The sequence below is a fragment of the Microcaecilia unicolor genome, chromosome 5, assembly GCF_901765095.1.
Source record: "Microcaecilia unicolor chromosome 5, aMicUni1.1, whole genome shotgun sequence".
Lineage (NCBI taxonomy): Eukaryota > Metazoa > Chordata > Amphibia > Gymnophiona > Siphonopidae > Microcaecilia > Microcaecilia unicolor.
In genome coordinates this window covers 228,734,073-228,749,748 of record NC_044035.1, presented here as the reverse complement: position 1 = coordinate 228,749,748, position 15,676 = coordinate 228,734,073, and the positions used below count along the sequence as shown (strand labels likewise).

The window sequence follows — 15,676 nt, the reverse complement described above, 5'->3', positions numbered from 1 at the left end:
CTCTGTTACAAATCTTAGTATCATCCGCAGAAAGGCAAACTTTACCTTCTAACCCTTTGGCAATGTCACTCACAAATATACTGAACAGAATCGATCCCAGCACTGATCCCTGAGGCACTCCACTACTCACCTTTCCCTCATCCGAGCGAATTCCATTAACCACCACCCTCTGTCCATCAACCAGGTCCTAATCCAGTTCACCACTTCGGGTCCTATCTTCAGCCCATCCAGTTTGTTCAAGAGCCTCCTGTGGGGAACTGTGTCAAAAGCTTTGCTGAAATCTAGGTAGATTACGTCTATAGCACATCCCTGATTTAATTCTCCAGTCACCCAAAGAATTCAATGAGATTCGTTTGGCACGATTTACCTTTGGTAAAACCATGTTGTCTGGGATATTGCAACTTATTGGCTTCCAGGAAATTCACTATCCTTTCCTTCAGCATCGCTTCCATTACTTTTCCAATAATTGAAGTGAGGCTTACCTGCCTGTAGTTTCCAGCTTCTTCCCTATCACCACTTTTGTGAAGAGGGACCATATCCGCCGTTCTCCAATCCCACAGAACCTCTCCCGTTTCCAATGATTTATTAAACAAATCTTTAAGAGGACCCGCCAGAACCTCTCTGAGCTCCTTTAATATCCTGGGGTGGATCCCGTCCGGTCCCACGACTTTGTCCACCATTAGCTTTTCAAGTTGTTTATACACACTCTCTTCCGTGAACGTTGCTATATCTACTCCATTTTCATCTGTACTTTTCCAGTCCATCACGGTCCTTCTCCAGGATTTTCTTCTGTGACAACAGAACAAAAGTATCTATTTAGCAAATTTGCTTTTTCTTCATCATTGTCTACATAGCGGTTCGCAGCGTCTTTCAGTCTCACAATTCCCTTGTCTTCCTCCTTTCACTAATATACCTGAAGAAACTTTTGTCACCCCTCCTTACATTTCTAGCCATTTTTACTTCCGCTTTCACCAGACGTATCTCTCTCTTGGCTTCTTTCACATTTCTTTCACAAACCAGCTTTAAACTTGTGACCTTTAGGCTGAAAGCCAACCATCTTCCAGAAAAATAAGAACTATTTTGCTGAAACTGCTGCACCTGGAGATAAAACCCCCATGGAAGCACTGAGGTCCATGGTTACCACGGAGACCACAGCACTAACCCCAGAAAATAATAATATGTAACATTTCACAGAGAAACTGGAGCCAAAGGCACCTGTAAGATGCAGAAAAAAAAATAAAACCTACAGCACCTGGTATTCCCAGGCAGTCTCCCATCCAAGTAGAAACCAGCCAGGCCCAACCCTGCTGAGCTTCCAAGATCAGAGATCAGGCACACTCAGGGAGGTGTGCTCACAGGCAATGCCTGTACTACCAGTATAAAAAGAGTTTCACAAAGGATGGGAGGAAACCTCCAAGCTGTTCAAGCAACTGCCCTCAGAGAAAAACTGAGGGGACAGAAAAAGTCTGTAAATAAAAATAGTAAATAGGATTACTGTAATGGTCTATTTCTTGGCATTAAGAGTCAATATCAGAAAAAAACTGCAAATTATGCAGAATACAGCTGCTAGACTAACATACAGATTAAATATATATACCAGTGTTTCAACTATCTCAACAAATTGCACTGGCTCCCCATAGCAGAAAGACTCAGGTTCAAAGCTGCTTGTTCAATTTTTCAAATCATTGAGGGTTTCACCTCTGAACTGCTAAGACCGCTTCACTACATCTGGTCCAATCTAACAGACTGAAAGAACAACTGATGCTAGTGTTACCATTTCAAAAGACAACTCAGTATCAAAAGATTTACAGCTCTCTATTCCCCGCACTTGGAGTTAAAATATAGAACACTCTACCTATTGCCATCAGAATAGAAAACAGCTACCTTAGCTTCAGGAAGAGGCTAAAAATCTCTCTCTTCCAAAGACTGCTTCATAATAAAGTGAATGATACATACCTGTAGCAGGTGTTCTCCGAGGACAGCAGGCTGATTGTTATCACGACTGGGTGACGTCCGCGGCAGCCCCCACCAACCGGAAAGAAGCTTCGCAGGACGGTCGGCACGCAGGGCACGCCCACCGCGCATGCGCGGCCGTCTTCCCGCCCGTGCGCGACCGCCCCCGCCAGTTGAATGACTAGCAAAAGATGAAACACACAACTCCAAAGGGGAGGAGGGAGGGTAGGTGAGAACAATCAGCCTGCTGTCCTCGGAGAACACCTGCTACAGGTATGTATCATTCACTTTCTCCGAGGACAAGCAGGCTGCTTGTTCTCACGACTGGGGTATCCCTAGCTCTCAGGCTCACTCAAAACAAGAACCCAGGTCAATTGAACCTCGCAACGGCGAGGGTATAACAGAAATTGACCTACGAAGAACAACTAACTGAGAGTGCAGCCTGACCAGAATAAATTCGGGTCCTGGAGGGTGGAGTTGGATTTACACCCCAAACAGATTCTGCAGCACCGACTGCCCGAACCGACTGTCGCGTCGGGTATCCTGCTGGAGGCAGTAATGAGATGTGAATGTGTGGACAGATGACCACGTCGCAGCTTTGCAAATTTCTTCAATAGTGGCTGACTTCAGGTGGGCCACTGACGCTGCCATGGCTCTAACACTATGAGCCGTGACATGACCCTCAAGAGCCAGCCCAGCCTGGGCGTAAGTGAAGGAAATGCAATCTGCTAGCCAATTGGAGATGGTGCGTTTCCCGACAGCAACCCCTAGCCTGTTAGGGTCGAAAGAAACAAACAATTGGGCGGACTGTCTGTGGGGCTGTGTCCGCTCCAAGTAGAAGGCCAATGCTCTCTTGCAGTCCCAATGTGTGCAACTGACGTTCAGCAGGGCGGGTATGCGGCCTGGGGAAGAATGTTGGCAAGACAATTGACTGGTTAAGATGGAACTCCGACACCACCTTCGGCAGGAACTTTGGGTGGGTGCGGAGCACTACTCTGTTGTGATGAAATTTGGTATATGGAGCATGAGCTACTAGGGCTTGAAGCTCACTGACCCTACGAGCTGAAGTAACTGCCACCAAGAAAATGACCTTCCAGGTCAAGTACTTCAGATGGCAGGTATTCAGTGGCTCAAAAGGAGGTTTCATCAGCTGGGTGAGGACGACGTTGAGATCCCATGACACTGTAGGAGGCTTGATAGGGGGCTTTGACAAAAGCAAGCCTCTCATGAATCGAACGACTAAAGGCTCTCCAGAGATGGCTTTACCTTCCACACGATAATGGTAAGCACTAATCGCACTAAGGTGATTCCTTACTGAGTTGGTCTTGAGGCCAGACTCTGATAAGTGCAGAAGGTATTCAAGCAGGTTCTGTGCAGGGCAAGAACGAGGTTCTAGGGCCTTGCTCTCACACCAAACGACAAACCTCCTCCACTTGAAAAAGTAACTCTTTTTAGTGGAATCCTTCCTAGAGGCAAGCAGGACCCGGGAGACACCCTCCGACAGACCCAACGCAGCGAAGTCTACGCCCTCAACATCCAGGCCGTGAGAGCCAGAGACTGAAGGTTGGGGTGCAGTAACGCTCCGTCGTTCTGCGAAATGAGAGTCGGAAAACACTCCAATCTCCACGGTTCTTCTGAGGACAACTCCAGAAGAAGAGGGAACCAGATCTGACGGGGCCAAAAGGGCGCTATCAGAATCATGGTGCCGCGGTCGTGCTTGAGCTTCAGTAAGGTCTTCCCCACCAAAGGTATGGGAGGATAAGCATACAGGAGGCCGGTCCCCCAATGGAGGAGAAAGGCGTCCGACGCTAGCCTGCCGTGTGTCTGAAGTCTGGAACAGAACAGAGGCAGCTTGTGGTTGGTCTGAGAGGCGAAAAGGTCCACCGAGGGGGTGCCCCACTCTCGGAAGATCTTGCGTACCACTCTGGAATGGAGCGACCACTCGTGCGGTTGCATGACTCTGCTCAGTCTGTCGGCCAGACTGTTGTTTACGCCTGCCAGGTATGTGGCTTGGAGGAGCATGCCAAACTGGCACGCCCAGCGCCACAGCCCGACGGCTTCCTGACACAGGGGGCGAGATCCGGTGCCCCCCTGCTTGTTGACGTAATACATTGCAACCTGATTGTCTGTCCGAATTTGGATAATTTGGCAGGACAGCCGATCTCTGAAAGCCTTCAGCGCGTTCCAGATCGCTCGGAGCTCCAGGAGGTTGATCTGCAGATCCTTTTCCTGGAGGGACCACAGACCCTGGGTGTGAAGCCCATCGACATGAGCTCCCCAACCCAGGTGAGATGCATCCGTCGTCAGCACCTTCGTGGGCTGCGGAATTTGGAATGGACGTCCCAGAGTCAAATTGGTCCGGATGGTCCACCAGAGCAGTGAAGTGCGGCAACTGGTGGAGAGGCGGATGACATCTTCTAGATTCCCGGTGGCTTGGAACCACTGGGAAGCTAGGGTCCATTGAGCAGATCTCATGTGAAGACGAGCCATGGGAGTCACATGAACTGTGGAGGCCATATGACCCAGAAGTCTCAACATCTGCCGAGCTGTGACCTGCTGAGACGCTCTGGCCTGCGAAGCGAGAGACAGGAGGTTGTTGGCCCTCGCTTCGGGAAGGAAGGCCTGAGCCGTCTGGGTATTCAGCAGAGCTCCTATGAATTCCAGAGACTGGGTTGGCTGGAGATGGGACTTTGGGTAATTTATCACAAACCCCAGCAGCTCCAGGAGTTGAATAGTGCACTGCATGGACCGGAGGGCTCCTGCCTCCGAGGTGTTCTTGACCAGCCAATCGTCGAGATATGGGAACACGTGCACTCCCAGCCTGCGTAGGTACGCCGCCACCACCACGAGGCACTTTGTAAACACTCGTGGGGCGGAGGCGAGCCCAAAGGGCAGCACACAATACTGAAAGTGCCGTGCGCCCAGGCGGAATCTGAGATACTGTCTGTGAGCTGGCAATATCGGGATGTGAGTATATGCATCCTTTAAATCCAGGGAACATAGCCAATCGTTTTTCTGAATCATTGGCAGAAGGGTGCCCAAGGAAAGCATCCTGAACTTTTCTTTGACCAGGAATTTGTTCAGGCCTCTCAGGTCTAGGATGGGACGCATCCCCCCTGTTTTCTTTTCCACAAGGAAGTACCTGGAATAGAATCCCTGCCCTTCCTGCCCGGGTGGTACGGGCTCGACCGCATTGGCGCTGAGAAGGGCGGAGAGTTCCTCTGCAAGTACCTGCTTGTGATGGGAGCTGAAGGATTGAGCTCCCGGAGGACAATTTGGCGGCAGGGAGGCCAAATTCAGGGCGTATCCGCACCGCACTATTTGGAGAACCCACTGGTCGGAGGTTATGAGAGGCCACCTTTGTTGAAAAATTTTTAACCTCCCCCCGACCGGCAGATCGTCCGGTACGGACACTTTGAGGGCGGCTATGTTCCCGTGGATCCAGTCAAAAGCCCGTCCCTGGCTTTTGCTGTGGAGGCGCAGGGGGCTGCTTAGGCGCACGCTGTTGACGGGAACGAGCGCGCTGGGGCTGTCCCTGTGCCTGACGAGGCCTTCGGGCCGGCTGGTTGTACCTACGCTTTGCAAAAGAATAGGGTGCAGCCTGCCAGGCCCGGGAAAAACGTCCACCTGTGGAGGTGGATGCTGAAGGCGCCCGGTGGGAGAGTTTGTCGAGGGCGGTTTCCCGCTGATGCAGTTGGTCCACCATCTGCTCGACCTTCTCACCGAAAATGTTATCCCCCCGGCAAGGGACGTCGGCCAGTCTCTGCTGGGTGCGGTTGTCCAGGTCAGAGGCACGCAGCCATGAGAGCCTGCGCATCACTATACCTTGGGCCGCAGCACGAGATGCCACGTCACAGGTGTCATAGATACCCCTGGACAGGAACTTTCTGCACGCCTTCAGCTGCCTGACCACCTCCTGATAAGGCCTGGACTGCTCCGGCGGGAGCTTCTCGACCAGGTCCGCCAGTTGTTGCACATAGGTCCGCATGTGAATGCTCATATAGAGCAGGTATGACTGGATGCGGGTCACGAGCATGGAGGATTGGTAGGCCTTCCTCCCAAACGAGTCCAGAGTGCGAGACTCCCACCCCGGGGGCGCCGAGGCGGTATCCCTCGAACTCCGTGCCCTCTTGAGAGCAGAATCCACGACCGCCGAGTCATGGGGCAATTGGGGCCGCATTAACTCTGGGTCGGAGTGGATCCTGTATTGGGACTCTGCTTTCTTGGGAATGGTGGGGTTAGTTAACGGTCGCACCCAGTTCCGAAGCAGTGTCTCTTTGAGGACATTGTGCAGCGGCACCGTGGAGGACTCTCTAGGTGGTGATGGATAGTCGAGGACCTCGAGCATCTCGGCCCTCGGCTCTTCCACAGAGACCACGGGGAAGGGAATGCTAATAGACATATCCCGCACAAAGGAGGCAAAGGAGAGACTCTCGGGAGGTGAGAGCTTCCTCTCCGGTGAAGGCGTGGGGTCCGAGGGAAGGCCCGTAGACTCCTCTGAGGAGAAATATCTAGGGTCCTCCTCTTCCCCCCACGAGTCCTCATCCTCGGTATCGGACATAAGCTCATGTAGCTGAGTCCTGAACCGGGCCCGGCTCGACGTCGAGGCACCAGGGTCTCGGTGTCGTCGAGCGGTGGACTCCCTCGCCGGCGGGGACGGAGCTCCCTCCATCGACGTCGACGGGGACTCCACCTGCGTGGCGGTCGAGACCGGCGCCACAAGCGGCGGCGGTGTCGACGGCCCCGGCGCCGGGCTAGAGCTCGCCGGCGCCACAGACATCGGCGCCGAGGGCGCAAGCACCCCCGGCGCCGGCACAGCCTGGCGCATCAGCCCTTCCAGGATCCCCGGAAGGATGGCTCTGAGGCACTCGTCCAGGCCCGCTGCCGGGAAAGGCGGTGGGGCCGGTAGGGGTGTCGGCGTCAGAAGCTGATGGGGGCCAGGAGACGGCACCGAGGTGCCGGAACCCCGACGCGTCGGTATCTCCACAACCGACGGGGACCTCTCCTCTCGACGAGTACGCTTCGGCGTCGCCTCCTCTCCGATATCCGGATGCACCGAGGGCGACCGGTGACGACGCTTCTTATCCTTCTTGCGATGCCCGTCACCGGCGCCGGAAGGCATGGAGGAGGAGGAGGTCGATCCCCCTCGGTCTCGAGGTACCGGGTCAGACAGGGTTCGGTCCCGTGGCCCACGAGCTGAGGGAGTGACCGGGGCCGACTGCCCAAGTGGCCTCTCACCTCTACCCTCACCGGAGGACCGGCGGGCCGACGGGACCTGTTCTCCTGGGGTCGATGCCATCGGTGCCGATGTCTCGGGCATCGATACCGGTACCGAAGGACCGGGCGTCGATACCGATGCCGTCGAGGTCGACGTCGAGGGGCCGGCGCAAGTTCCAAAAAGACGGTCCCGCAGAACTTGCCTCGCAACCTGAGTCCGTTTCCGGAGACCGAGACACAGGGAACACGACTTGATATTGTGCTCCGGCCCGAGGCACTGGAGGCACCAAGCGTGGGTGTCGGTCTGCGAGATCGGCCGGCCGCAGCGACCACACTTTTTAAATCCACTCGGGACCTTCGAGGACATCGACGGAAAAATCGCGTCGGCGAAGTCAAAGTCGTCAATGGTGGCTGGAATCACACCTCGAAAAAAGAAACGACCGAGCGGCCACTAGGCCGCAACGCGGCGTCCCCGCTGGAAGCGAGGGAAAAGGGGAGCGCGTGCTCCACACGCTCAGGTTTTTTTTTTTTTAATTCCAGCTCCAATAGCGTATATTAAAGTTGCTGCAGTTAAAAAGCAAAGCACAACTCTCTCCAGACGCGGAAAAAAAGGAACTGGCGGGAGCGGTCGCGCACGGGCGGGAAGACGGCCGCGCATGCGCGGTGGGCGTGCCCTGCGTGCCGACCGTCCCGCGAAGCTTCTTTCCGGTTGGTGGGGGCTGCCGCAGACGTCACCCAGTCGTGAGAACAAGCAGCCTGCTTGTCCTCGGAGAATCCATTATGACCTCTACCTCCTAGTACCACCCACTATCTACTATAATAAAACGCACCCTCAACGTTCTGAGGACAAAGGGTCAGAACTCACAGCACAACAATAAAGGGTTCGTAAGTTCATGGTGGTGAAGCCATCCCACTATGACTCTGTGCCCCGCCCTCGCGTCAAACATCATGACGTCGAACGAACCTTTTAATGTTGTGCTGCGAGTTCAGAACCTTTGAGCACAGAACGTTAAGGGTGTCAACGAACGAATCGAAACCAAGCAGGGGGAGGAGTAGGGAAACCCCTCCCCCTGAATGTCCAACACCCCCCCCGCACCACCCACGAAAAACCACACACAAAAAAAGAAGCCCCGCTTCCAAATGCTGGAGGTGCAACACCCACCCCCGCGCCACCCCCCCACCAAGCCACCCATGAAAATCCAGGAAACAAAATAAGCCCCGCAACAAAATGCAGATGAAGCAACACCCACCCCCACCCCTACCCACCCGACGCGTAGCTTTGCCGCCGGGGAACCCGAAACCCCGCAAGAACAAGTTCTGAGTCCGACGTGATCTTCAGCATAACTAGCCTCTGTAGGCAGGGCTTCTGTGCGTCTGACGTCCTGCACATGCAGGACGTCAGACGCACAGAACTCCGCCCTGCGCAGGCTAGCAATGCTGAAGAGCACGTCGGAGTCAGCACAGCACACAACAGAGGACTTCTGCTGGCGGGATTTTGGGTCCCCTGCCAGCAAAACTACGAGATGGTAGGGTGGGACGGTGGCGGGAGGGGGGTGCATCGCGCGGAGGAGGCGTTGACAGCACACAACAAACTCCTAGAAAAGATATGCAGCCATAAATAAAAGAAAATGGAAACACTGTCCCCTATACACAAACAAAATCCATCAAGGTAAATAAATAGTCAATGCTTCTTGCTTTCTTTTGATATGTCCACTTGAAACAAAACACTCACTAGCCTAACAAAGGGATCAACTTTACTCAACTGTTTTGCTGGGTAACTTAATTTTATCTTTATGGTACGCCCTTTGGTTTACCAACTTGGCTTTAAAGGTCATTGCTTCCAATCCTACCCCTCTTACCTCTGGCTCATAGTAACGTGTAGTGTATGTCAAATCTAACACACTCTCAATCACACTGTCTCTCACATACGCACTTGCACACACTCTCATTCTCACACATACACTCTCTCACAGACACACTCACACCCAGACTCTCTCTCTCTCTCACACACACTCGCACTTTCACTCTCTCTCTCTCACATACACTCTCCAAAACATACACACTCCGAGGAAAACCTTGCTAGCGCCCGTTTCATATGTGTCAGAAACGGGCCTTTTTTTTACTAGTATTATAATATTTTTGATCTCATACATTACATCAAATGATATCTAATTTTCTCATACCTCACACTAACACCTGCTTTTGTCTCACCTAGATTTTAAAACCACATTGAACCCTGGAAAGGAGATATTAGCAGTATACAATAATTGATTTCAATTTGAATTGAATAACTTTTGACAAAAAAAAAAAAAAAATGTAGCATCGGGTCACTAAGACAGATCTAAAGCCAAACTGTATTCATATATATTCTTTAAGTTGTTTAGCAACCAAGGTCTCCATCAATTTTGATAATAACTTTATGAACCAAGGTGCAAATTTTGAACGCAATACGTTCTTTAAGCGGGAGCCAGTGTAGTTTTTCCCTTAGGGGTTTGGCACTTTCGTATTTCGTTTTTCCAAATACGAGTCTGGCTGCTGTGTTTTGAGCAGTTTGGAGTTTCTTGATGATTTGTTCTTTGCTTCCGGCATAGATTACATTGCAATAATCTAGGTGGCTTAGTGCCATTAATTGTACCAGGCTGCAAAATATTTCCCTTGGGAAGAAAGATTTTACTCTTTTGAGTTTCCACATTGAATGGAACATTTCCTTTGTAGTATTTTTCACATGGCTTTCTAGTGTGAGATTTTGGTCGATTGTGACTCCAAGAATTTTCAGGCTATCTGAGATAGGAAGGGTGTAGTCTGGGGTTTTTATAGTGGTGGGTTTATACATGTTATATCATGATGAGAGAATGAGACTGAGGCATATTTTCAAAGCACTTAGCCTTCCAATATTCCATAGAAACCTATGGAACTTTGGAAGGCTAAGTGCTTTGAAAATATGCCTCATTGTATTTTTTCTGCGTTGAGTTTTAATTGAAATGCATCCGCCCATGAATTCATGATTTGGAGGCTATGTTTGATTTCATTTGTGATTTCTGTTAGATCATGTTTGAACGGGATATAGATCGTGACATCGTCCGCATAGATGTAAGGATTAAGGCCTTGGTTGGATAACAATTTGGCTAAAGGTGTCATCATTAGGTTGAAAAGGGTCGGTGAAAGCGGTGAGCCTTGGGATACTCCACATTCTGGTTTCCATGGTGATGTGTTTGAATACGATATTACTTGGTATGTTCTTGTAGTTAGGAAGCCCTTTATCCAATTAAGTACGTGTCCACCAATCCCAAAGTATTCTAGGATGTTTAGTAGTATTTTATGGTTATCAAACTCACAAAAGAATCCGCTGCCACAAAATGACAATAGTTTAAACTGTATGCGATACAGTGTTATATTTAACAGGAAAAAGGCCTCAAAGAGCGAGCTCACAGATCTTGATAAATCTGTTAAAGCTAGAACGGATCAAAAGATCCTGCCTTCATCATCGGCCAAAACCTTCTGACGTAAAGTGTTTCCTGCAGATGTAGCAAGTCTCAGGTCAACTAGTCAATTGTATGTATTACTCTTTCAAATATACAATGGCTCTATTGGTACCATCACTTATCTTTCACGATGGTGCTCCTGGACCGCGTTGCCCAAAATAGCGCTGTGCTCTCCAACTCATGTGCCGAGCAGACGATGGCCAGCGTTTCGCAAGGCTGCTTCAGGGTCTCGGTATCACATGGGAGAATGAACAGCACGCTGTTAGGTGAAGCAGTGATAGGGAGTAAATTAATAGGAGCAATTTGAAGGTATTCATTTTGGTGACCGATCCGTTTGGGCTCCTATTAGGCCGCGTTCAGTGGCTCTTGGTGGTTCCATCTGCCTCCCAGGAGCGCCCAAGCGACCTCCCTGTATCCATTTCTTAATGCAGCCTCGCTGGAACCGACGCCTCGCTCCCACTGCCTTCCTGAGACGGTGGAGCAGTTGGAATTGGCAGTTAAGATAAGTGGCTTGCAGAAACATGCCGTGACGATGCGCCCAAAGCCACATCTGGACGGCTTCCTGACACAGAGGGTGAGATCCGGGTCCCCCCTGCTTGTTGATGTAATACATAGCAACCTAATTGTCTGAATTAAAATGATTTAGTTGGACAGCCGATCTCTGAAAGCCTTGAGCGTTCCAGATTGCTCGCAGTTCCGGGAGGTTGATCTGAAGATCTTTTTCCTGAAAGGACCAAGCTCCTTGAGTGTGAAGCCCATCTACATGAGTTCCCCACCCCAGGAGGGATGCATCCGTCATTAGCACTTTTTGTGGCTGAGGAATTTGGAATGGACGTATCAAGGTCAAATTGGATCGAATCATCCACCACTGAAGAGAATTCCGAAAGTCGGTGGGCAGTTGGATTACATCCTCTAAATTCCCCAAAGCTTGATACCACTGGGAAGCTAGGGTCCATTGAGCTGATCTCATATGTATACGTGCCATGGGAGTTACATGAACTGTGGAGGACATGTGCCGAGCCGTGATCTGTTGAGACACTCGAACCATGGACACCAGGGACAGGAGGTTGTCTGTCCTTGTGTCGGGAAGATAAGCTTGAGCTGTCTTTGTGTTCAACAGAGCCCCAATGAATTCCATCTTCTGTACTGGGGTGAGATGGGACTTGGAGTAATTGATCACGAAACCCAGTAGCTCTAGCACCTGAATAGTCATTCGCATGGACTGTCGAGCACCTGCCTCCGAGGTGCTCTTCACCAGCCAATCATCGAGATAAGGAAACACATGCACTCCCAGTTTGCGTAGCGACGCTACTACTACCGCCAGACACTTTGTAAACACTCTGGGCGCAGACGCCAGACCAAAAGGCAATACACTGAAAGTGCTGAGTTCCCAGCCAAAATCAAAGATACTTCTTGTGAGCTGGAAGTAGAGATGTGTGTGTAAGCATCCTTTAAGTCCAGAGAGCAAAGCCAATCGTTCTCCTGAATCATGGGAAGAAGGGTGCCCAGGGAAACCATCCTGAACTTTTCTCGAACCAGAAATTTGTTCAGGCTCCTTATGTCTAGGATGGGACGCATACCCCTTGTCTTTTTCTGCACAAGGAAGTACCTGGAAAAGAATCCCAGCCCTTCTTCCCCTGGTGGAATGGGTTCGACCGCTTGAGCCTTTAGAAGGGCGGAGAATTCCTCTGCAAGTACCTGTTTGTGCTGGGAACTGTATGAATGAACTACTGATGGGCAATTTGGAGGTTTGGATTGCAGATTGCGGGTGTATTCTAACTGGACTATTTGAAGAACCCACCAGTCAGAGGTTATAAGAGGCCACCTTTAGTGAAAAAACATCAACCTCCCCCATACCGGCAAGTCGCCCGGTACGGACACTTTTACAGAGACTATGCTGAACTGGAGCCAGTCAAAAGCCCGTCCCTTGCTTTTGCTGGGGAGCAGAATGGGACTTAGACGCACGCTGTTGACGAGAACGAGCGCGCTGGGACTGAGCCTAGGCAGGCTGCCAAGAAGCAGGAGTGTACCTACGCCTAGGAATAGGGAGCACTCCTCTTCCCCCCAAAATACCTCCTAGATGAGGAGGCTGTAGCAGAAGGCGCCCAGTGGGAGAGAGAATCCATAGCATCATTATGCTTCTTGATCTGATCAACAAGATCCTCTACTCTTTCACCAAAAAGGTTGTCCCCCCGGCAAGGAACATCCGCCATTCGCTGCTGGACCGAATGATCCAGATCAGAGACACGCAGCCATGAGAGTCTGTGCATCACTATTCCCTGAGCAGCGATCCTGGATGACCTTTCCACATGCCTTCTGCTGCCTGACCACCTGGTGAAAAGGCTCGGCCAGCTCCATAGGGAGTGCACCAACCAAGCTCAACAGTTGCCGTATCGAGTCCCACAAGTGCACGCTCGTGAAGAGCAGGTATGACAATCTTGGCGGGGAGCCTGATACGTCTTCCTCCCAAAAGAATCAAGGGTTCTAGCTTCTCTGCCTGGGGGTGCCGAAGCATAGTCTCTAGTACTCCTGGCTCTCTTGAGGACAGAGTCCACCACCATGGAATTGTGGGGTAACTGGGACCTCATCAATCCAGGTTCACCGTAGATCTGATACTGGGATTCAGCTTTCTTCGGTACCACAGGACCAGACAGATGGGCCGACCAGTTTCGAATAAGGACTTCCTTCAGTACCTTATGCAGAGGAACTGTTACAGCCTCTTAAGGTGGAGAAGAATAATCCGGGACCTCGAGCATCTCAGCCCTGGGCTCATCCTCAACCTCCACAGGGAAGGGAATAGCCGTAGCCATTTCCAGGACAAAAGAGGAAAAAGACAGACTCTCCGGTGGAGATAGTCTCCTTTCTGGCAGAGGGGAAGGATCAGAGGGAATCCCAAAGGACTCATCAGAAGGAAAGTACCTGGGATCTTCTTCTGACTCCCACAAACGCTCCTGCTTAGTGTCGGATAAAGCCTGTGTCAAGGTACTTCGACACTGAACCTGCCGCGACGCTGAGGAACAACGTCCTCTATGGCGATGTCGAGGGGCCGACACCCGATCCGACTGCGGCGAAGCTCCCTCCACTGACATCAAAGGGGAACTGACCTGGGTGGCAGCTGACGCCGATGCCTCACCGCAGGAGAAGGGCCAGACTCCGCTGCAGCAGATGGAACAGAAGGCACAAGCATCCCCCGACATCAAAGCTGACTTGACGTAGCAGTCCCTCCAGAAGATCTGGAAACAGGGCCCGGATGCGCTCGTCGAGAGCCGCCATCGGAGAAGGCTGCGGGGTCGGTGGAACAGGCGGTGACAGAATCTGTAGAGGCACAGGAGCAGGTATCGAGCTGCTAGGAGACCGACGCATCTGCACCTCCTGTATCGAGGGGGAGTGATCCTCTCGGCACTGACACTTCGAGTGCCGACTCTCTCGATGCCCCGGAGCTCCCGGTACCGTGCATCGAAGGAGAATGATGACAGTGCTTCTTCGCCTTCACTCGATGTCAGTCATCGAGACTCCTCGGTACCGATGAGGAAGACGTGAAATCCTCGTGTCTCCTCTGGGCCGGGCCGGGGCCTGTATAACAGGAGGCCTCGAGGCAAGTGGAGACCCACTAGACACCTCACTGCTCCCAGCACAAGTTGGTCTCTCAGCAAACATTACCTCTGCTCCCGACATCGATGCTCTTCTCAATGTCGACGCCAACGACCTCGGAACCAATGTTGACGTAGAAGGACCAGACCGAGCCCCAAAAAGCTTTTCTCGTTGGGCTTCTCAAGACGCTTGGGTCCATTTCTTCATACAAAAAAGACACAGACTACAAGAGGCTGAGCTATGCTCAGGCCCAAGGCACTGGATACACCAGGCATGGGTATCGGTACCCGAGATGGTCCGGTTGCACATAGTACGACGTTTGAAGCCGCTGGGTGTCTTCAATGACATGGAAGGAGAAACGGCTTCAGCGAAATCAAAAGACACGATTGTGCTTGTTAAGAGAAAAAAGGGCACAGAAAAGAAGGGGATAACCCAGCTGTGAAAGGGGACAAAAGTAAAAGAAACTACGGGAACTTTTTTTTTTTTTTTAACTGTAGAATTGAAATAAAATAAAGTAAAATAAAGCGAAAAGCCAAAAACTCGCAAAGACTCTTTCCTGGGCCTAAGAGGAGCGCAGAAAATCTCTACCTCACCTCAACGCGGAGAAAAGAAAACTGAGGAGGCACGCTCACGCGACGAGTGGGAAGTTGTCTGCGCATGCGCACGCCAGAAGGCTCTGGCAAAACTTTTTAATTTTGCTGGTGAAAAATTTGCTGTTTCCTGGGCTGATGCGGACGTCGACCCACATGTGAGAACAAGTAGCCTGCTTGTCCTCGGAGAATGACAATTTCAGTAATTTTTTGCAGAAACTTCGGACACATCTTCTAGTTAAGATTCATTCTTTGGATGTGGCAGGGAAGGAGTCAATGATAGTCCTAAATAAGGAATTCTGCTGAAGTGAACATGGCGGACTGAGATGAACTTCAAAGTTCTAATAATCCTCCAATTTGTCCATGTGGGTATTTGATGAGGACTCCCCTTGGTGATGAACTGCAGCTAAAAGGTTGCTGCATTGAGTCCTTTAGATCATGCTTTTTAAGGTTAGTTGTAACATCTGCTTTCCTTTTGTCAGGAGTGGTCTTGACCTGTCATTTCACACTGTTCTCCTTTAAAAAGTCTCTCCACATCTCCACAGTGGCTGGAGATGGCTGCTAAGATGATTGTGAACTTCCATGTACAGATCAAGACAATAGATTTCGAAGCAAACAACAGATCATGGCTTCTCAGAGTTGCATCCCAATCTGCTTCTCTATAATTGCATTCCTCCTATGTTAGTGCCACTTCGTGGTTGGAGGCAAGCTACCCCTGCTTTGAGAAAAGTGCTCAGAGGTCTCCATGTTTCTATGGCACCAAGTATTGGCTGTGGGAGAAGAGATCTCATTATTCTGATGTTTCAAGAAAGGTCTCATCTTTTTTGGCACTGTGTGGAAGGA

The 15,676-nt window shown here is 51.0% G+C and overlaps 1 protein-coding gene across 2 annotated transcripts in view; it reads right to left on the bottom strand.

Annotated features, from left to right (window-relative positions):
• The window catches only part of BRWD1 (bromodomain and WD repeat domain containing 1), a 523,732-nt gene that overhangs the window by 399,754 nt on the left and 108,302 nt on the right, over positions 1 to 15,676 (bottom strand). The gene's annotated exons all lie outside the window — the stretch shown is intronic.